This window comes from Molossus molossus, unplaced genomic scaffold (genome assembly GCF_014108415.1).
Source record: "Molossus molossus isolate mMolMol1 unplaced genomic scaffold, mMolMol1.p scaffold_m16_p_19, whole genome shotgun sequence".
Taxonomy (NCBI): Eukaryota; Metazoa; Chordata; class Mammalia; order Chiroptera; family Molossidae; genus Molossus; species Molossus molossus.
The window spans coordinates 35640858-35662970 of record NW_023425354.1 but is presented as its reverse complement, the minus strand read 5'-3'; the positions used below and the strand labels follow the sequence as shown (position 1 = coordinate 35662970).

General features: G+C 49.0%; 1 protein-coding gene across 1 annotated transcript in view; it reads right to left on the bottom strand.

The window, feature by feature from the left end:
• The window catches only part of ASIC2 (acid sensing ion channel subunit 2), a 954837-nt gene that overhangs the window by 682096 nt on the left and 250628 nt on the right, over window positions 1–22113 (bottom strand). The gene's annotated exons all lie outside the window — the stretch shown is intronic.

The following is a 22113-nucleotide window of genomic DNA, read 5'->3' as shown; positions in this document are numbered from 1 at the left end:
TAGCACGGGTTCTTGCTGACGGCGCTCCTCTGATGAACGGGGGGGATCCGCATGAAGAAGGTCCCTTTGTGTATTCTCACAGGTAGTATGGATGGGGAAAAACACCTGATACCGCTGCATCCCCTTCTGCCTCACAATATCCAGAGGACAGAAACTCTGAGACTAGGAAGTAACAACCATGTGTTGGAGAGAAAACCGCTGGGATCCCTGGGGTTGTGGGGCAGGAACAGAAGGCTGTACAGTGTTAAACATGCTGAACATTTTTACCCAGGAGCTGTTTATTTCCATCTATGTAAACATCATCATTTTAGGATTAGAGGGTATCGTATAGCATCTAACGTTCAACCCAAAGCAGAAATATTTTTCTCCAGAACCACGGAAAGAGAGGGAACTTGGTTCAGTAGGCCCAGCAGAGAGGACTCCGCATGTTCACAGACAGCTCTTTCCATAACTGATCCCCCACCCCCACCCCAGTCTCGTCTTGCTTGTTAAAATGCTCTTCTTTATATTCGGCTGAAATTTTACCTGCTCAGATTTCATCTTGGCTTGTCGCCAAGGCCTAGTACAACCCGGCAGCTTGTCTAGACCTTGTCATTTCATTAGTAACTTCTTCTAATTGCTTGTCGTGAGTCTTAATTTGAGGGAGAGGAGGCAGCGTGGCCCTCCTTCCCAGGCAGCAACTTCCTCTCCTCCCTTCGTTCTGTCAAAACGAAACAAGGACCTTCCCCTGTTCGAGCAGGAATATGATGGGGAGATGAGCCATCAGAACACCCATGTGGACCTCCTGTCTCTGCCTCGAACAGCTGAGCATCTAGTGCTATGGCCTTTTCTCTGACATCTCCCTCACGGGATTATAAGACATATTTGCATTTCAAAAGGAAGTGCTTCACCCAGCTGGTGTGGCTCAGTGGTTGAGCGTGGACCCATGCACCAAGAGGTCCCCGGTTCGATTCCTGGTCAGGGCACATGCTCAGGTTGTGGGCCAAATCCCCAGTGGGGGGCATGCAGGCGGCAGCCAATCGATGTTCTCTCTCACTGATGTTTCTATCTCTCCTTCTCTGTTTCTCTCTCTCTGAAAATAAACAAAACCAAACCAAAGGCAGTGCCTAAGTATTTGGCTGTTCTCCTAAAAAAAACAGTGCTGACCCTGTGTTTACATTTGAGTACAAGTTATTCCGCAGCTGTCCGGCTCCCTGGCCTGGAGCTGTGGGGACCTGCGCATTGCCCACCGGATAATGGAGACCTTTTCCCTCACTCGCGAGAGGGGAACAGGTTGTGGAAGCGCTGTCTTGTGAATTCAGCGTCTCCTCAAGCACCGAGAAGTTTCACAAAACCGCTGATGCCCTGCCTTGATTCAGGCCTGGCCAGGTCCCGGGCCAGCCTGAGGACCAGGACACTCCCTTCATTTCCGGGACCTTCAGTCATTGCTCTTCCCGGGGAAAAGCACGCAGTTGGGTAGAGCGGCAAGATGATTATTTTTTGCATCGTTCTGTGACCGGAAGTAGAAAGGAGCTCAGGGAAAGCCTGGGGAAGGGCTGTTTCTAGCCCCCACTCAACCCAGGAGCTGTGAGTGTCGTGCGCCGGCCGCGCTCAGCTCCGCTGGCGTCCACAGCAGACCCTCCCCGCTGACAGCAGGCCCGTCTCGCCCAGGGAGGCAGGCGCCATGACCCCTCAGCAAGTGCATGGCACACTGCCAGGATTTTCTCCGGGGAAGAAGCAGGCCCAGAAACAAACTTGAACTGGGGAGAGGGAGAAGCCGGAGGGAGAACGAGGCTCCCTGTTCTGCCGACCTGGAAGCCCTCCCCTTTGGAGCAGCTGCAAACCGCCCACAGGTCCCTTCCCAGCCTCTTTCCGTCTGTCCTTTGCCATCCTGCTCTCTTTGCTTGTGCCCAGAGCATTTTTGTGGAAGATGAGGGCAAAAGGAGAAAAAGACATGGTAGTGCATTGTAATCCACAGAAAGGGGGTAATTGCAGTTACTATGTATCCTCACCCCAGTTCCTCTCCAGGTCCCTGTCTCTAGCCTACACAGAGAAGATACAGAGAACGTTTTGTTGCTTGCCAGATGGGTGGGGCTGGCGGGATGGGTGAAAAAGATGAAGGAATTAAGAAGTAGAAATTGGTTGTTAGACTGATGAACCTCAAAGGGAAGAGGGGAGGGAGGGCAGGATGAGATAAATCAAAGAATTTCTATGCATCTATTCATAACCAATGGACATGGACAGTAGTGTGGGGAAGGCAGGAAGGGGGCGGGATTGGGGAGGAGGGTGTCAATGGGGAAAACAGGAGAGAACATCTGTAATACAGTCAACAATAAAGATGAGTTAAAAACAAACAAACAGAGAGAGAGAGAAAGGAGGATCTCCGGGGTTGGTTACAGCTTCTTTCACTCTGCCTGGATGCAGAGATACATAGTCAACTTTGGGCCTAGATACACCAGCAAAGTGGTATCAAAAAACCGCTGATTTTGTGAGTGGCAGGAGAGATGGAACTCCCTCAGTCCCTGACTTCTCACTTCACCCCAAATCCACACATGCACAGAACCAGGGTCCTAAATTATAAGCAGCAGACAGGAATCTAAGTATGCTAATAATACTAAGCACAAGACTAAGCTCCTCGTCGACCAGGAAGCCCAAAGAGATGCAGCCTTCTAGACAATCAGCTCCACTGATAGCAAGACTAAAAATCAGGCGTTGAATGTTATCAAAATATCCATTTATTTACATCCAGCGAAGGAGCCTGGACCCAACAGTAGGCTGCTGCAAAGCCCCAAATCTTTAGCATCAGCCAGACATTACCACTGACACTGATGTTACCTTTAGAAGGTGCTATGTCGGCATCTACTCATTAAAAAAATATATAGCTAACGATGAAAATTCAATATGTTTTTGCCACATGACCCAGTAACCCCGTTTCTGGAATATATTTACTCCAGGTCGTACATACACATATATTCCAGAGAATAGATTCTGAAATGTATACCAGAGAAATTCTTGCGCAGGCTCTTTGGAAGGCACACACAAAATTTTCTTTGGAGTATTGTGTGATTGTTATAACGGGGAGTTAGAGCCAACGTAGGCATCCATTGTTAGCAAGTGAACAAGTAAGACAGGACAAGTAGATATTAAGGAATATCATGCAGTAGTTGGAAGAAACTAGCATATATATATATCTTCCTACTTCTATCAGGGTGTGTGTGCGCGCATGTGTGTGTGTGTGCGCGCGCACGCACAGGTGTGGGGACAGCAGAGACAATGTATCCTCTATCAAATTTCATGGTAATGGTTTCAGGTAGAAGCAGCATGATGAAAAGTATAAGAGAAGCAGACCAGAAGTGAGTCTTGGCATTTTATCTCTGAGATTTATTTTTCTCATCTATAAAATGAAGATCCTAGAAAAGCTTCCCAGGCTTATTGGCGGTTTAAAATGAACTACCGCATCTAGGCACGGTTAGGAAATGTTCCTTGCTTGCCACACCTCTGTAAGCCATTATCACTCTTGCTAAAGAAGTAGAGTCTGTTGTCAGCCCCAATCCCTATACTGCTCCGGTCCCAGTCACCCCCTTCTTTCAAAGCGCCCTCCAAGTAGAAAGAACCTTACAGCACAGCCCGGGCATGGTGTTTTAGTAGATATCAGTGAAGACCTCACTGTACCCATCTGAGTGCTGAATTCCTACTCTGAACGCCTGCTAGGCAAGGTTCCTTTTTAGATTAATTTTCTTCACTGGGGAGCTCCAGAAACCCACTGCATCAGGGTGAGGTCCCATCACTGACTTCTGATGGTCCCTGTCTCGTGTGAGCGCGACGGATGCCGGCACAAGCCCGGTCTGCTCGTCACTGGCAGGTTGTGAAGAGCCACTCGGTGGGGGAAGGGAAGCCATTTCTGCCTGTAATGATGTAACAAATGCAGCCAGATTTCACATGGGAGAAGGGAAAAGGCAGTCAACCTCCAAAGCCCTTAGCCTACTGTTGTTCTGAGACATCAAGGAATCACCGAAACATGTTAATGCTATTTTAGAAAGATATAAAATAATGTAATTTCTATCCTTTCTCACTGTGACAAGTTCATCTCTGTCCCTTGGGTGAAATAGAGGATCACCTCCCCAGTGATCTAGGGAGTTTCAGAGAGCCCTGCTGTCCAGCACACGGGCCGGGTAGTGGAAGGCCCCAACCAGGACAGTCTCCCCCAAAAGTGAAGACATAGCTCTGCTAGATGCTTCCATTCGTGTTTTCAACAGATATTTATTGAGTCCCTTCCATGTACCAGGCACTGTGAATGTAATAATAGGACAGGTGTGGTTTCTGTCCTGATGGAATTTTCATATTGTGGGACTTACTCAAGAGATGCCCATCTTTCTGATCGTACCTCAGAGGCAGTGTAGCATAACCGTTAAGGGTATGGGCTCTGGGGCCAGATGGCTGGGTTCTAGTCCTGGCTCAACCAGGTTCTGGCTGTGTAATCCTGGAAAAGTTGCTTCATCTTTTTTATTTTAGAGAAAGAGGAAGGGAGAGAGAGAGAGAGACATCGATTTGTTGCTCCACTTATTGATGCACTCATTGGTGGATCCTTGTATGTGTCCTGACCAGGGATCGAACCTGCAACCTTGGTGTATTGGGACGATGCTCTAACTAGCTGAGCTACCTGGCCAGGGCCTGTTTCATTATTTAAAGGGGGTTATTGCAGTAGCCATCTCATTGGTTTGCTTTGAAGATAAAATATACGGAAACATTTAAAGCAAAGCTACAGCAGGCATATAGTAAGCACTCAATAATTTTTTCCTAATTATATTCCATCAAGACTCTTCCACTTCTAGGGAAATGTGCTTTATATATCTCTTGCACATGAATTGCTAGATCTAGCCACCAGTCCTCTGTACTTATTTCTCCCTATTTTCTTTTCCATTAATTTTGTCTATAAATTGCTCTAATTTCAAAATGTGTCAATTCTAAGAAGTCTTCTCTGGTAAATCCTGGGTCACGCTCATTGCTCTTGAACCTTCCCCTCTCCTGTCCTGTAGCCCTGTCCGTCAGCGCCTGAGTTTACACAGCACCACTCTGGCTTGTACTTAAGTTCTACGTTGTCCCCTCTGGGCTCAGAGGAGGCAAGTGATTAGCTGAAGATCACACAGCTAGCTTTCAACGGTGGAGGCGGGGACTCAAATTCTAGTCTGTCTGCTTTCAAATTCTGTGGCTTTACTATGTTATTCTGACTTCCATCACGTCATAGAGGACTCTAATTAAAAATAAAAAACTATGTCAATCACTACCATTTTATTACTCAACAAAATGTATTCCAGTGTAATACATATATCTATAATATATGTAATACATATGTAAAAAATATATATACAGGGGTGGGCAAAAGTAGGTTTATAGTTGTGAGTATGCAAATCATTAATATTTATTTATTATTATATGTATTTGTTTTATTTCTGTACAAATAACTGTAAACCTACTTTTGCCTACTCATGATTAACTGTATAGTAATATATATTACATAGTACTATATATCTGTAATATATTCTATGTATACATATATTATTGTGTCATACACACACACATATTATCGTGTCATTTCATATATATATATGTATGTATATATATATACACACACCTAGAGTTTATCAGGAAAGACTGCTCATAATTGGCAAGATTTGAGCTTTTTGCGCAACTTACAGACATAAATTATCATACATTATAGAATTATTAGCATAATATATAATTTAAAATAATTGTATATATTATATACTTATACCATTACATACAGTTACATACATATCTATCTGTATATATGTTTATATATGTACATATGTAATGTGAATATGTATATGTATGTATTGTGTGTATATATAAATTACTCATTTAATATTCATACAGCTTCTAGAGGCAGGTACTATTATAATGCCCATTTTCTTTTTTTTTTTTGGTACATGCCCCTAGTGGGAACCGAACCCAGGACTCTCTGGTCCGCAGGCCAACGCTCCAACCGCTGAGCCAAACTGGCCAGGGCTATTATGCCCATTTTATAAATTGGGAGACTAAGGCTTGAAGGAGTAAAGCAAGCTTCCCAAGGTCACACAGTGAAAAAAGACAGAATTTGAATCTGCATCTGCCACTGTGTATCTTTTCTACTGTGTGTATTCCACTGCACTAGTACACTGGTTAAAGCAAAATTAGTGCTAATTAAAGGGATCAAAAATTACATCTGAGTTCCTACAGTTCTTATTCATTCTCTACACCAACTTGCTGAGCTGGAAGTTCCCTGGGCTTTAGCTTAGACTGGGTCTTCCAGGTCCCCTGAGTCCCTCTGCGCTGTGCGATGTAAACCTTCCTTTGGATAGTAAGTTCCGTCTCTCTCCGGGGCTGTCAGATCCCCAAGTGGTGGCAACAGCTGCTGCCCTAGACCCTGAAATTCCCTCCTGACTTATTAGTGTCTGGGCAGTCCCGAAGGGCTAAGGACTTGGGGTGTTGCTCAGTCACTGGCTGGCCCCAAGCTTCTGTTAGCAGTTGATTTTACAAATAATGAGAAATTTGAAAAAAATACTGCTCTCTAGCCATACACTGAGCCCGTCTCAACACCCACAACATCCATAATGGTGTAGATACCCAGATAGACCTTAATGGTGGTTTAATGGTGTTCACTGTAATTTAGCTCCAGGGAAATGTACTTTCAATTAACCAATGTAAACACAATATCTACTTACCCCATAAATGTTCTCCTAAATGTGCTAATTAAGGCTTAGATTCAATGAGTTTCAAATTATGCCTTCCTTTCTTTCCCCAAAATGCCACTTCAGGATCACCTTACTCTTATTTGGATGTTGGCATCGTGGTCTATTGCCTGGTTCCACTCTTGCCCTGTGTACCTTAATTCACCCTCTATAGGGCTTAAATGTATTCAAAACTTTTTAGTGACTCGCCCTGTCTAACGACTGTGTTCTAACTCTGGTCCTGGTGTGCTCGCTGCGCTATAACATGGCATCCAGTCTACCCGCCTACTTTCATCTTCTATTTTTCACCAGCATCGTTTCACCCATGCACTTCTGCACCCAGGCCTTTGTTTATGCCGTTCCCTCTTTCTGAACTTTCCTCCACCTGTTCCCATGCAAGCCCGACCTCTTCTCCAGAACCATTCTCAATCCTCCACCCGAAACATGTGGTAACCCATCTGCTTGTCCTTGGATGGGACATGCGTCCCTTTACGCCCCTCACTGATGTATCCATCCCTCTAGAATGGAGCTTAGGATGCATCTACATCTTTCCCTTCTACCACTACTTGACTCCAATAAAGATGTGAAGCAAGCAGTCCTGTGTTTTCATCTCTGTACCTCCCTCGGAATTTGCATGCCGCTGCTTATCAAATGATTACTGAATTGAACGGAGTTGGACTGAAGTGGTAGAAAGTAGAAGGGACAACCCTGGACTGCTGAGCTCTCTAAGACACAAAAAGCCTTGGGTGGTCACGAAAGTCCCTCCTGTGTTCAAGGAGGTCCTTGAACAAGGTCTTGGCCTGGCCCAGCTTGAATGAATACTTAGCTCTGTTTTCTGCATTCATGATTCATTGGGGTCATGTTCTTCAGCTCTAGACAGTTCTCCTAGTTATTCAGTAAAATCTTTAAGGTGTGATCAAATATCTGATGACATCCTTAAAGTAGCTCCTTATATAAATAACTACAAACACCTACAGAAATTCAGTGGTAGCCCTGGCCGGTTTGGCTCAGCAGTTAGAGCGTCGGCCTGGGGTCCAGAGAGACCCGGGTTCAGTTCCCGCTAAGGGCACGTACCTCGGTTGCAGTTTGTCCCCGGCCCTGGTTGGGTCGTGCGGGAGGCAGCCACTCGATGTGTCCCTTTCACGTCGATGTTTCTCTCTCTCTCTTCCTCTCTCTCCCTCCCACTCTATCTGAACAAAACAGAAAAATGTCCTCGGGTGAGGATAAAAAAAAAAGAGAGAGAGAGAAATTCAGTGGTAGTTCTCTGACAAGACTTGAATCAGGAAACCTCAGTGGTAGCCTGAGTCGCAGACCTCAGACATCACCAGAGAGCTAGGATAATCGGGCCTCGGTTACTTCACTCGTGTGCCCCTGCACAGCAAAAGTGAGGTAATTGGATGGCTAATGGTAAGGCACTTTATGATCTCATTCGGCCTCTGGATCAGTGGGTTGCCATACTGGCTGCCCATTAAAATCCCCTGGGGGGGTGTTAAAAATGCCACTGTCTGCCCCACCCAAACCAATTGCTATCACTGAGGTTACTACCCAAGCATCAGAAGGTCTACGCTCCCATAGAGCAACCTGAGTGGAAAACCTCCACTCTAGATGCTTCTCAGCTTGTAAACTGCATGCAAACCACCTGGGGGACTTCCTGCGTCTGACTCCTCAGGTCTGCGGAGGGCCCAAGAGTCTGCGTCTAACAAGCTCTCCCCCGTGGTCGGTGCCGCTGCCAGGCGTGCCCCACACTCTAAAGAGCAAGACGTTTGCTTCTGTATAAATTCCTTGATGGGCTGTTCCTGGAAAGAGCTACGTAACTAACTATAAGCCACACTATTGGCCCTAATAGGTGCCTCCGAGACTCAGGTGCTAGCCAGTCTTTAGACTCCAGGGAACAACAAAGAGTGTCTATCTTCAGAAAATCCGAGGAAAATGCTCCAGAAGGCAATCTAGATAATAGGTCTAAACAGAGCTACCAACAGAAACAGATGCTTAGGAGACTGTGGAGTAGCTGAGTACCCAGGAGCACTGGATGGAGGCTGGCTCAAGGCCTTCGACTGTAAACTGGCCTTCACGGTCCCAACGCTCCAAGTCCCAGCAACCCTAGGATTCTCCAAGTCACCCAGACAATGCAGTAATTAATTCCAGCAGCATTAACTGATCACCTATGGGACAGTCGTTTGCTTATTGTCTCCCAGCCCCCAATACACCTGTCTACACTGCTGTATAGTTCTGGGTGGGACCCTGCAAACCACATCTCTCTGTTTGTTGGCCCTAAGGAGACCAATCGCCCCAGTGTGCCCACCACTGTCCCCATTTTAGCACGGAAACCCCTTAGATTTGCGCCAACCAGGACAGTTAGTTATTCTCGCTGGCTTGCTGTCAGGTGCTGCAAACAGGTGACACCAGGGGGAGAGTGGGAGGGAGGGATGAGGGGCTGTCATGTTCCTGGTTCGCTTGCTGTTTGTCACTGCTCTCCGGCTAGTTCAGCACTCAGACACCACAGCGGTTGGCCGCGCCCCTCCTCTGAGGCTCCTGGAAAACTTTCTGGGGAAGGTGCTATTTGAGGTTGGTTTCCACTGGCTTCAATAAAATGAGGGGAAGAGCAGTGGCATTTCAGGTAGCGGAACGGCCCCGCCAGGGCTTGGAGAAGCGGAACAGCAGGGTTGCTCTGCGCGGCCGCAGCAGGACCGCGGGCAGAGGGGTAGGAGGCAGCCCGGATCTTAATGGATCTTGCCGTGGTCTGCTCGGGTGCTCTAACAGAATACCAGAGACGGGGTGTAGTTCCCCCAGTTCTGGAGGCTGGGAAGTCTAAGTCCCAGGTGTCAGGTGATCGGGTTCCCGGGGAGGGCTCTCTTCCTGGCTTGCAGACAGCTGCCTTCCTGCCGCGTGCTCATACGGCAGAGACAGGGCGCTGGTGTCTCTTCCTTTTCCTGTAAGGACACTCATGTCATCATGGGGCCCACCTCATGACCTCATCTAAACCTATGACCCTGCAAAGTCCTCCCTCCTCCTAATTTTATAACACTGGGGGGACAGGGCTTGAACATATGAGTTTCTGTGAGCAGCATCATTCAGTCCACAGCAGAACGTCAGTGCTACATTAAGATGTCTGGAGTTTATCTGGAAACCCTGATGTCGATGATAAAATATTTTTAAAACGGGCACGACGTGTCTACAGGTAGCTCCCAGGGCAGCCGAGTAGGGGACGGAGAAGGAAAATCGGACCCTGTGAGAACTCTGGCTTTTAAGTAAGAGTTTGCTCAATCCTGTGGGCCAGAAGCCCATGGTCCTAGGTTGCAATAAATAGGTATAGACATTCAGTAAAGACCCAGAACGAATGCAAATCGAGTCAGGTCATTGCTGGAGGTGTCTCGGCACATCTGTGTGTACCCTCAGGGCCAAGGTGACCCGGCTGAGAAGAAAGAATGGTTTCTTCTGGAGCATCGTAGAAGAAGGGATGGCCATGCTGATGGACAGCTACACAGCCATAAAGACTCCAGAGAGCACAAGCCAGGATTTATAGCAAGCGGAGGGCCCCTTGATTATCAGGGACACCGAGGCCCCTTGGATAGGGAAGATACGTCGAAAGGAGGAGTAGACAGGTGAGACGTGGCCCTTGAAAAGGAATAGACGACAACTAGAAATACAAAGGCAAACGTGACCACGAGAAAACTCTCTGGCAGGTGTGGGGAGGTGTGAACACGGCCTCCAGAGTCCTCATGTTCAGAATTGTCGGCTGTTTTGGAGCAACACTGTGAGGAAGTAAAAAGGCCAGTGGGAGGCTGAGAATACTTAAATGCAGCTTTTCATTTTTTTTTCTAGTAAAGTCGAAAAGCCAGGCTGTAAGCCTAAAGTGCCGGAGGCCATTAGCACCTGAGGAGAGGCGGTCAGGCTCAGGTGAGCCAAGGTGGTCACATCACAATGACTGCACGTCCCAAACCCAGGACATCTGAGCCACCGGGCCCTGCTTGGTGCTGAAAAGGCCCATTTTGAAAGCAATCAAAGAAAATGTCACTTGACACTGTGAAAAGCAGGCATTGGGAACCTGCTGTCCCCAGGGAGGATCCGGGCACTGTGAGGAACACCGACTCCCTTTATTAGGAGAGGAAGCCACTGGTCTTTCTGAGTGGTCACTACTGATGTTTGGTCATCATCGTAGGACATAATTGCAAGGATCCTGTGTGTCCTGTGCTAAGGTTTAAACATAAAACCACAAAAGTACAGAAGGGAGAGAGAGAGATGTGTCAGCAGCTGTGACTGAAACAGTTCAGGAAATCCGGGTGACGGTAAGGCAGAGAGGAGGCCATGGCACTATGGAATGGGAGGGGAAAAGTGGATATAATCTTGAGAGTGGAGAAGTCGCGAATTAAGAAGGGTCGCCCTGCCGGTGTGGCTCAGTGGTTGAGCATCGACCCATGCACCAAGAGGTCGCTGGTTCGACTCCCGGTCAGGGCACATGCCCAGGTGGTGGGCCTGATCCCCAGTGGGGGGCATGCAGGAGGCAGCCAGTCGATGTTCTCCCTCATCAATGTTTCTGTCTCTCTGTCCCTCTCCCTTCCTCTCTCTCTAAAAATTAATACAGAAAAAAAATAAAAATAAAAATAAATAAAAAGGACCAAGCGGCTGTTGTGTTCTGCCCCGATCAGAGGTATGGGGGCCTCAGATTTAGACCTTACAGGTTTAGAGGGATGTTGACGGGCTGGAGCCCGGGCCAGGTATGCAGAGACACTGGGAATGAGAGAGGGAGATTCTGGGGTGTGCGGACTGGGAGAGCGAAGGCCCCTGGGAACGCCGTCACTGTGCACAGACACATGATGGGCTGCCTCATGAAAGATACATCAGACCTGTGCAGACAGGCCCAGGGGGAGAACCAGAAGAGACGAGTGGAATTCTGGGGAGACAGATTTCAGTGTGATGAAAGGAAGACGTCTGACACAGAGCTGAGCTTTCGCATGGTGGGTTTGGCCACGTTGGAGGCAATGCATCCAAAAGGTGTTCAACAGGGAAAAACGAAGGGGCCCCTGCTCCCCGGCCCATATATGCAGGTCCACAGACACGGTGAGTCTCTCAGCTGCTTTGTCTTCCCTGCACTTACCGTCTGAAATGGTCGTATCGGCCGACTTGCTGATCGTCTCTCTTCTGGTAGGATGTAAACCCCATGAGAAGCAGGACCTTGTCTCTCTTGTTCACTGCTGTGTCCCAAGCACACAGAGTAGTGCCTGGCATATGGCAGGTGGCTGATGAATATGGTCCAATGAATAGAGGAAGGGTACGGAGGAGACTCAACCACTGGTTGAAAGGTAAGCCTTGAAATTGGCTTTCAAAACATATATATGTGCCTTTCTTGAATGAAACCTCAGGCAGAACCCCAGTCTATAAAACAGATTAATGTGGGCCCTGGCCGGTTTGGCTCAGCAGTCAGAGCATCGGCCTGCGGACCAGAGAGTCTCGGGTTTGGTTCCCGCTAAGGGCATGTACTTCGGTTACAGTGTCACCAGCCCCATTTGGGGTCATGTGAGTGGTAGCCAGTTGATGTGTCTCTCTCACGTCGATGTTTCTCTCTCTTCCTTCCTCTCCCCCCTCCCCCCCCGCTCTCTCTGAAGATAAATGCAAAAATGTCCTTGGGTGAGGATAAAACGCACATGCACACACACACAAACAGATTAATGTGGTATTTTAATAGTATACATTTATATCATAAGTCCCCATGTAAACCACTTGTTTTCCTTTATAATGAGAATCACGGAGGACTATGCGATTGCTTTGATAAACCTAATACAATCTTTGAAACCTAACACAATCTTACAGTCTCAGAGGACTGCGAACGTAATCGATGCCTTCATTGTCTTTGACTTGGCAGAGCCGGGAGAAAACCCCGTTCGTGCAGAGAAGTAGCTGCAAAGGATACTGGCCTCTCATCGCTCATCTGGCAATGCCAGGGTCATTCTTCCATTACACTGAGGCAGCTTGGAGAGGGGTGGTTGGGAAATGGAGCTTGGAAGTCAAATCTCTTACAGGTTGCAACTGTGTGTGGTGCCTCTTATCAGACATTCAAAGTCAGACAAAGAGAGGCAAAGCTTACAGTAAGTGCCAGCGCTACTTTGATGTGTGACATTACCATGAACCTGAAGAGTTACACGTCTGGTTATAATTGCACAACCAATCGTCGGGCCATTATGCGAGGCAGACACCTTCTCCTTGCCTGGCTTTTTCTTTTTTTTTTATCAGAAGAGTGAGTTTATTAATTAATTTTTGTTACAGATGTTTTTCCTTTTCCCCCCACTGATTCCCCCCTCCCCCTCCCTCCCTGCCCTGTCCCCAGCTTTGTTGTCCATGTCCACTGTTCATGCATACATGCATATAAGTTCTGTGGTTTATCTCTCCCCCACCACCCCCTCTTCTGGGGATTGTCAGTCTGTACCCTACTTCCACATCTCTGGGACTACCCCATTCCTCAGACTGTTATGTTCATTATATTCCACAAATAAGTGAGATCATATGATACTTGTCTTTCTCTGTTTGGCTTGTTTCACTTAGGATGATACTTTCCAGGTCCCTCCATGTAGTCTCAAAGGATAAGAGATCTTTCTTTCTTACAGTTGCATAGTACTCCATTGTGTATATGTACCACTGCTTTGTTATCCACTCGTCTACTGATGGACACTTGGGCTGTTTCCAGATCTTAGCTATTATAAATAGTGCTGCTATGAACATGGGGGTACATATATTCTTTCTGATTGGTGTTTCAGGCTTCTTAGGATATATTCCTAGAAGTGGGATCACTGGGTCAAATGGAAGTTCAATTTTTAATTTTTTGAGGTAACACCATATTGTTTTCCATAGTGGCTGCACCAGTCTGCATTCCCACTAGCAGTGTACTAGAGTCCCCTTTTCTCCACACCCTCACCAACGCCTGTTGTTTGATGATTTGTTGATGGCGGTCATTCTGACAGGTGTGAGGTGATACCTTATTGTTGTTTTAATTTGCATCTCTCTGATGATTAGTGATGATGAGCATTTCTTCATATGTCTCTTAGCCATTCGTATGTCCTGTTTGGAGAGGTGTCTATTTAGTTCCTCTGCCTTGCCTGGCTTTTTCATGTGATTTTTTTTTTTTTTTTTTTTTAGAGAGAGGCAAGAAGGGAAAGGGAGTGAGAGAGAGAAACTTCCATCAGTTGCATCCCGACCAGGGATTGAACCCACAACCCAGGCATGTGCCCTGACTGGGAATCGAACCGGCAACCTTTCAGCATAAGGGATGACACTCAACCAACTGAGCCACACCTGCCAGGGTTCCTTGCCTACCTCTTAGTTGAACATGAGACTGTGTTTCTGAGCCATGGAACTATAATTCCACAGATGAAGATGCTCAGGCATGAATTAATCTTTTTTAAAAAAATCAGTGCACAGATGCAACCTTCATAACCAATCCCTCATTTTCAATAAGTTCTGATATGAATGCACAACTCTGTTGGGAGAATGAGGTCTCAGAAGAGCACAAAAATGATCTAGTAGCACAAGTTACTTCTTTGTGGTTAAAACGTGATATATGGCACATTTAAGTTGCTATTGTTCTTCTAAATAAACATATTATGTATGAAAATGAAATCTGAATTAAAAAGTTTTGCAAGATGCCTGCAGCACTTGAACCTAAATATTAGCAGACACAAACACATTTAGGGATTCCTTGTGAACCTGATATTCTTGCAGACCAGCTGGGACTGTAACCTTCAGGACCACACGGGCTGCAGGCAGCAATGAGGGCTGACCGCCGTGGGCCTATTTATGAGCTTTAAGACAAGACTGGCTGTTACAGGCACCTGAGTAACGAGAAGCATGACCTCCAGAATCTCTGCCCCAACCTGTGTGGTGTGGCGAAGCAGTCTGTGCCATAACGCAGATGGTAGACGGGCACACATATATGAAGATGGAGAGTAGCCAGCCCTCACACCTTCATTGCATGGACATGATAGCGATTCTCCTTTCTTTACACCATAAAAGGAAGAAACACATTCCCTCATCCAATTTAAGGAGCTATCCAATTGCCAAATATAAAGTGCTATATGTCGTTGCTTATTAGTGATTATAAAATACCAGATAATAATAGCTACCAATATTTGATAAGTACTTACTATGTGCTAGATCGTTCCACCATTGATGTATACAAATTATTTTATTCTTCTAGCAATCCCAGAATTGCCATTCTTTTTAGTAGCCTCATTTTACAGAGGAGAAAACTGAGGCCCACTGATGTGGAGTGAGCGGTTAAACTCGTCCAGCCAGCATGTAGTGAAGCCATGATTTAGACCCTTACAACTTGGCTCCAAAGCCCGAACATGTAACCATTTAAAAAACATAAACAGCTCTGGCCAGTTTGGCTCAGCGGTTGGAGCGGCGGCCTGCGGTTCAGAGAGACCCCGGTTCGGTTCCCGCTAAGGGCACGTATCTCGGTTGCAGTTTGTCCCCAGCCCTGGTTGGTTGTGCAGGTGGCAGCCACTCGATGTGTCCCTTTCACATCGATGTTTCTTTCTCTCTCTCTCTCTTCCTCTCTCTCCCTCCCACTCTATCTGAACAAAAAATAAAAAAATGTCCTTGGGTGAGGAGAAAAAAAAAATTTTCTCAGGGGTATATCTTTCAAAAATAAATAAATAAATAAAAAATATAAACAGCCCACTGGTGTGGCTCAGTGGCTGAGTGTCAACCCATGCACCGAGAGCTCGCTGGTTCGATTCCCGGTCAGGGCACATGCCCAGGCTGTGGGCCCGATCCCCGGGGCGGGGCATGCAGGAGGCGGCCAATCGATGTTCTCTCATCGATGTTTTTATCTCTCTCCCTCTCTCTCTAGAATCTATAAAAATAAATAAAAATTTAAAAATACCATCAACATTAAGGATCATATTAAAAAAAAAATATGAACAGATCACGGGGAAAATGAAATTGAAGAGATCAAGTGCTAAGGTTTTAGGGAAAAAAAAACCCCAGAGTTACAAAATCCTCCAAAATTTGATAAAGTTCTGCAAAAGTCAAATAGGTTCTTTACTGTTGATGCCTAATTCTGATATTTGATTGATAACCCAATTATATTGTTACTCAGTTGTCACCGTAGCCTACAGTGGGATCTTCTTCCCTTTCATGGAAGCTCACCTCCAAATGTATCCTTTAGGCCCAAGAGGAAGCAGATCTCACTGTGCATCACCTTGCGACACACCTGGCATCACCGAACGCTCTTCCAGTGTAGCGTGGAGGCCGCGCCTCTCAATGCGGCATTGAGCTTAGAGTCACAGTGGGAGGAAGGAGGGGCCCTGCATGGACCAGCCAGCAAGGTGAAGTGGGGGGAGCATACATTTAGGAGGCAGACGGTGGCTCTGCTATTGAAGAGCTGTTTGGCTTTGGGCTGCGCATGGCACCTAAGTCTCAGGTTTCCGAGCTGAGAACGGGGATAATGCAGCCCCATCGGCCTGCTGGGGTGATGGCCTGATCACACTTGGCACGTGGCTACACAGGAGCCCCTACATGTAGAACTCCCCGCGCTCATGTTCCTGATGAGCTGTATGCCTGTGGTGAAAATGGCCTGATATCCAGTCCATAAAACAAAAGCAAGAATTTCTTATCCAACACTGTGACGAGGCTTTGGAAACTCTGAGGAAGGGCTCAGAAATATCTGAATGAGAGACTGAGGAGGTGGCCACGCCATGTCGGAGCCCCTCTGCCTCCCGCCTCACCAATGCTCCTCCCAGTATTTGGCTGTTGAGCTAAAATGGACTTTCTCTTCCTTTCATGCCTTTGGACTTGGGTGGACTCTGGAGAATTCATGCAAAGACCATCCCCATGGTTTTCTTTTTTTTTTATCCTCACCCGAGGACATTTTTCCATTTTTTGTACAGATAGAGTGGGAGGGAAAGAGAGGCAGGGCGAGAGAGAGAGAGACATCGACGTGAAAGGGACACATCGAGTGGCTGCCACCCGCACGACCAACCAGGGCCGGGGACAAACTGCAACCGAAGTACGTGCCCTTAGCGGGAACCGAACCCGGGTCTCTCCGGACCGCAGGCTGACGCTCTAACCGCTGAGCCAAGCTGGCCAGGGCCCCATGGTTTTCCAAGTTGCAGACAAAGTGTCTAAGATTCCAATAGCCAGAGATGACAACAGGGACACGGGGCATGAGCAAAACGACCTCGGGGAGAAGTGGAAGGAGCATTGAAACGCTTCCAGGGAGCACAGGCTTTGCAGCCGAGCTCTGGCTTCGGGACCCTTCTCCTGGGCCAGACAAGCTGCAGCTCCTGGAGGCCGCTCCTCCCAGGGGGGATCTCGGGAGGGCTCAGCAGATGCACAGGAAACAAGGTGCCAGTGCCCGAGCTCGGCTACAGTATCCAGGTCTCTCCCGATGCCCAACATCCACTCGCTTCATCTGCTGGGTCCTGCTGCGGTTGACTTGAGCTTGTTCCCCCTTCCCCGGGTGCACCCTGTGGCAGTGGCCTAATGCCTCTGAGGGCCGTGGCCGTCGCCCTGTCCTGTGGACTCTTGTGTGCAGAGAGTGGGACCCGGGACGGCGGTGAGTTGATTCTATCCGGCAGGCAGTTGAAAGGTGTGTATGACGCCGTCCCCCTGTAATGACTGTTTTTCAGTCAGCTGCCCTGACAGTTCCCACCGGACGCCTCTCAGGGTGGGATGTGTGCTGTTAAACACCCGTGCACCCCATCCACACAGCAACCCTTTCTTTCCCTGCCTACCCCTGTGAGCAGCTGGGATTCTTCATGGCAACTTTTAGGGTCCACAGTTTCCTTCCAGGGACCTGACCCCCCAAGGCAGAGGCCAGATGACCGGAAAAGGACAATGTTTCAAACCTACCCACGTCATCTCCCACGCCGGACAGTTACATCTCGGCTGCCTCCAGCTCATCAGTGCTCCCCAGGCGCTCAGAGAGCCTGGTTCCCCCCGGAGTGCCTTCCAGGGGCTGCGGGGAAGAGCCCCCAGTTCCGCCAGGCACATCTAAACCCAGGCAGCTGAGGACCTGGAAACAGCTCCAATGACCTCCTCACATCCTCCCTGGAAAGAGCCACCCCTGGGAGGCCCCCAGCTGGGCAGCAAGAGGAGCATCACAGGAGAAAGGTCTACTAGCTTCAGGCTCTGCCACAGCCATGGGTTCTGGGAACAGCCCACGTGCTTGGGAGTCAGTTTCCTGTCAAGTGGGAAGAGTGTCCTGCCGTTTCCGTCCAGCCCAGTGTAGCGTCCAGCTCTCGGCATCAAGGTTCCCATCGAGCAACAGTAAGTCCCGGGTCAACGGCCGTGAAGAGCCCACGTTGTCAACACTGTCCCGTCGTCCGCCTGACATCGTTTTTGACCTGTTCCCGGAATCCTCCGTTCCCAGTCTCTGGCCTCTCTTTCTGCCCATAGCTGGGCAGAGGTAAACAGCAGATCTGAGACTGGGCTTGCTCCCTGGAATGCCCGCCCTTCCTCTCTACTCTAGACAACATCGAGGGCGCCACTGTGCCCTCGTCTGCAATGATGACCTGGACGCCACCTGCTCTCCCCGCATTTCAGTTCCTCAGCCCGCATTCCTTAAGCATCTGCAGCCCGGGTGCTGCGGGCAGAGAGGGCTGAGGCTGTCCCTGGCCTAGAAGGAGAGCAGACAGGAAAGGTGCTGGTTTGAGGGAAGCCCAGGGGATGGACGCCCAGTGGAGGGGAGTCTGGGAAGCTTCAAGAAGGGAGGAAGAGCCGTCAGCATCTGCTGGGCAAAGGGGAGCAGTGGGGGTAGAAGCGGCAGGAAGCTCTGCAGGCAGGAGGTGCAAATGCGTGTTTCTGGGGCCTAGGGCTCACTCCAGGAGCCTTGTGAGGTACGCATGCGTCCCTGCCGGACAGAGAGGAGGTGAAGAGACTTCGGGGCCTCACAGCCAGTGGACTGCACAGCCTGAGCTCCTTCCAGGACACACTCTGCCTGTCCGGGAAGGGGGTGGTCAACGCGACCAGAGGCGCCCTTGCTAAAGTAAAGCGGACGTCACCGCTGCCTTTGACAGAAGATCCACCAGACCAGGGATCGGATGTGCTAAATGGGTGAGAAGCCCTTGCTGAAGAGAACAAGACTTGTCCGGCCGTTATGGCTCAGTGGTGGAGCCTTAACCCATGCACAAAGAGGTCGCCGGTTTGATTCTTGTTCAGGGCACTTGCCCAGGTTGTGGGCTAAATCCCCAGTGGGGGGCATGCAGGAGGCGGCCCATCGATGTTCTCTCTCATCAATGTTTCTATCTCTCTCCCTCTCCCTTCCTCTCTCTAAAATCAATAAAGGGGAAAAAAATTAAAAAGAGAACAAGACTGGATTATTTCTAGATGTAAAACAAGCCCCCAGATGTAGCGGTGTTGACATTCTGTCCTTGGCAATAATAAAAGTGCCAACTAAAGGGGCAAACCAGTGGGTTACCCAGCGGAGGGGTGAGGGTCTCCCCGATTTTTCTTCTTACACGCTCAGCCCCCAAGTCACACACCTCTTCTCTGCTATCCTTTCAGTAAGCCCCACGTGGCAGCGGGGTGACAGCGGCGCTGTCCCCGTGTGCGTGAGGGTGCTATAACCTGAAAGCGGCCGAGGCGGGGCGTGGAGGTGCTGTCCCCTCCTGACTCAACACGGCCATGCTTTAGACGCTCCGACGCTCTCAGGGATCTGTCGCTAATCTTTTAATCTGTATATTTATGCAGCATTCCGCAGAGCAGACTGCCTCATGCTTTATAAAAGAGCAGAAATACCGGCGTCAGCATTTCAGGTGCACAGTAATTCCCAATTTGTTCTCCCCAAGGATTCGGGCGGCAGCTGGGTGGTGCGGGGGAGGGCGGGCAGAGGCTCTGGGAAGGCGGGCAGGCTCCAGGCCAGGGCCCACGGCGGGCATTGCGGGCACAGCTCGGGCTCTGCCAAGCAAAGCAGGAAAACGCAAGAAGGGGAGGGGTGGGGAGTAATATCTGCTGGGCACATTCTGTGCACAGTGTGTCTTCCTCATGACGGGGAGGCATTGATCCGATTCTGCAGCTAAGGAAACTGAGGCTCCAGGAGGTGTTAACTCATTTGCCAGAGTAACACATTTCGGAGGAGGCAGATCCTGCCCACCGGCTGGCTCCTGGGCTGCTTCAGCGTTCTGGTTTCTCGACATTGGCCTCACATTCGTAACTAATCTGTGTTGAAGGAGAAGGTGGCCCCGGATCCCTCACTGTTCTTCCACGCCAGGGAATACACGTGCTCGCTCCTTACCGCACACATGCACCAACGTGTGCCCACGCCGACGCTGGGCCGGGCCCTGGGCTGCGTCCCTGCCTGGCGGCAGGCTCCACGGTGAGAACCAGGATCTGGACGCAAAGGGGAGCGTCTGAGGGTGACCTGCCGTCCGCCTGAGCGGAAGGCCTGGGAGCCAGCACCCACGGCACGCTCCCCACTGAGCCTCCAGGGCCCTAGGAAGCACGCGTCATTATCACGCCCACTTTGCAGCGAAGGAAACAGGAATCAGAGATGCCATAGAGCTTGCTCAGGGTCACATGTCACACGGTCGGTAAAGAGCCAAAACAGGATCCAAGCCCAGGTCTGTTTGCTTAAAAACCGTCCTCCAAGGGAAGGGGGTGCGGGGGTGCGGGGCGCTAAGTGAAAAGGGTAAAGGGATTAAGAAGTACAGACTGTTAGTCACAAAACAGTCACAGTGACATAAATTACAGTATAGGGAATATAGGCAATGATATTGTAATAACTGTATGGTGTCAGCTGGGTACCGGAAATATCGGGGGACCACTTTGTAACGTCTCTGATTGTCTAACCATGAGGCTGTGCACCTGAAACTAATCGAAAATAATATTAAATATAAACTGTATTTGAAATTAAAAAAATTTTTTTTAAACATGCTATTTGCCTTCTAGATTCAGGGAGGGCTGGGAGCCACGGGAGGCCTCCCCGGGGATGCCGTCTCCGCTGAGCAGGAGGGTTATTCAGAGCCAGCCAAGTGAAGAAAGGAAATGCCAGACATCCTACAAGACTGTCAGAAACTGGGAAAGGGGAACAGCAATCTCTGACTCTGGAGAATCAAGCAGGACCTGGGCAAAGGAAGCCTTTGTGCACCACGGAAGAGTCTGGATTCTATCTCAAGGCGACAGGAGCCAAGAGGGACTCTGCTCAAAGGAGGGAGCGGATCTGATTTGCATCTTAGGAAGGTCACTTTCGCGGCAGCGCAGACTGGACTGAGGCAAGGCTGGGAGGTGGAGAAGCCAGTGGGTGCTACTGCAGTCCTGAGCCACTGCGCAGTCAGAGGCAGGAGGAACACATGGTATGTTTCGAATTCTGATGCGCGAAACATGCAGCTTCTTGCAAGGAGCACACCCTCAAAGATGTGGTCCTTGCCTGATTGCAGCGTGTCGTCCCCCTGTGCCTGGCTTTTCCTCCGTTACTGTTCCCCTCAGGTGCTCCAAGCAAGCAGGCATTAGGGCGCACTGGGGTTCTGGAATCAGTGCTGAGCCAGGAGGAGGGGGTGTGGAAGTAACGCATGGAGGCAAATGTGCCTGTGTTGTAGCCATTCACCCCATTAAACTGTATGTGCATGAGATCGTCTATGCATCGGTCAAAAACATAACAAAATAAAGACAAATGCTATGACCAGGACCAAAGTGCCTTGTTGCTCTGTCCCCCATTTCCTCCAATTTCCCCAACTTCCAAAAAGGCAGTTAAAGGATACCGTTTTTCTCCATGTTGGGTTCTCGCACAAATGTCCTTAAGCCTCTGGCAGCAATTACCACTTTGTCTGCAGGTGCGAACCAGCCGACGACAAAGGGAGAGGACAACAGCAAATAGATAGTAAGGGGAGGGCCTGGAAACAGTTGATCCACTTAGTCTGACAGACCGCTGTTGGGTTTGGGCTGTTCTAGGGCTTGTTTCCTCTGGGTTGCGATAGGACAGCACACATGTAATAGAGCCATCTTTACAGCGGGTAAAATCGCTGCTGGTTCTGATGACAGAATGGAATCTATGAAAAGTTGCAGACACTCTGCACAGAGCCCCAGGCACCCAGAGCTGCCCTTGCCAGATGAGTCTGTTCCCTGTTTGGGTGAGTTGATCACATCATCGTCTGGCACTGGGTCCAGCGCGCAGCATCTCAAGGCCATTACCAGGGCCCGGAAATCCAATCCCAGAAACGTGACTTGCAACCGGCGGCCCCAGCCCATTCACCATGAGCAGGGCTGGAAGAACTACACCCCGCACCAGGGTCTGGAGAACCTCGAGCAGAGGATGCCACGAGGAGACCCCCGGTGGAGGAGTCAAGAGCTGTGGTTCCAGTTGTGTAGCTACCAAGTGACCTTGGACTTCATCTTCCTCATCTCTAAGAGACCTCAAAAGGGGTATAGGGAGCAAAATAATTGCCAAGTCCTCTTCTAGTTTGAAAAATTCAGG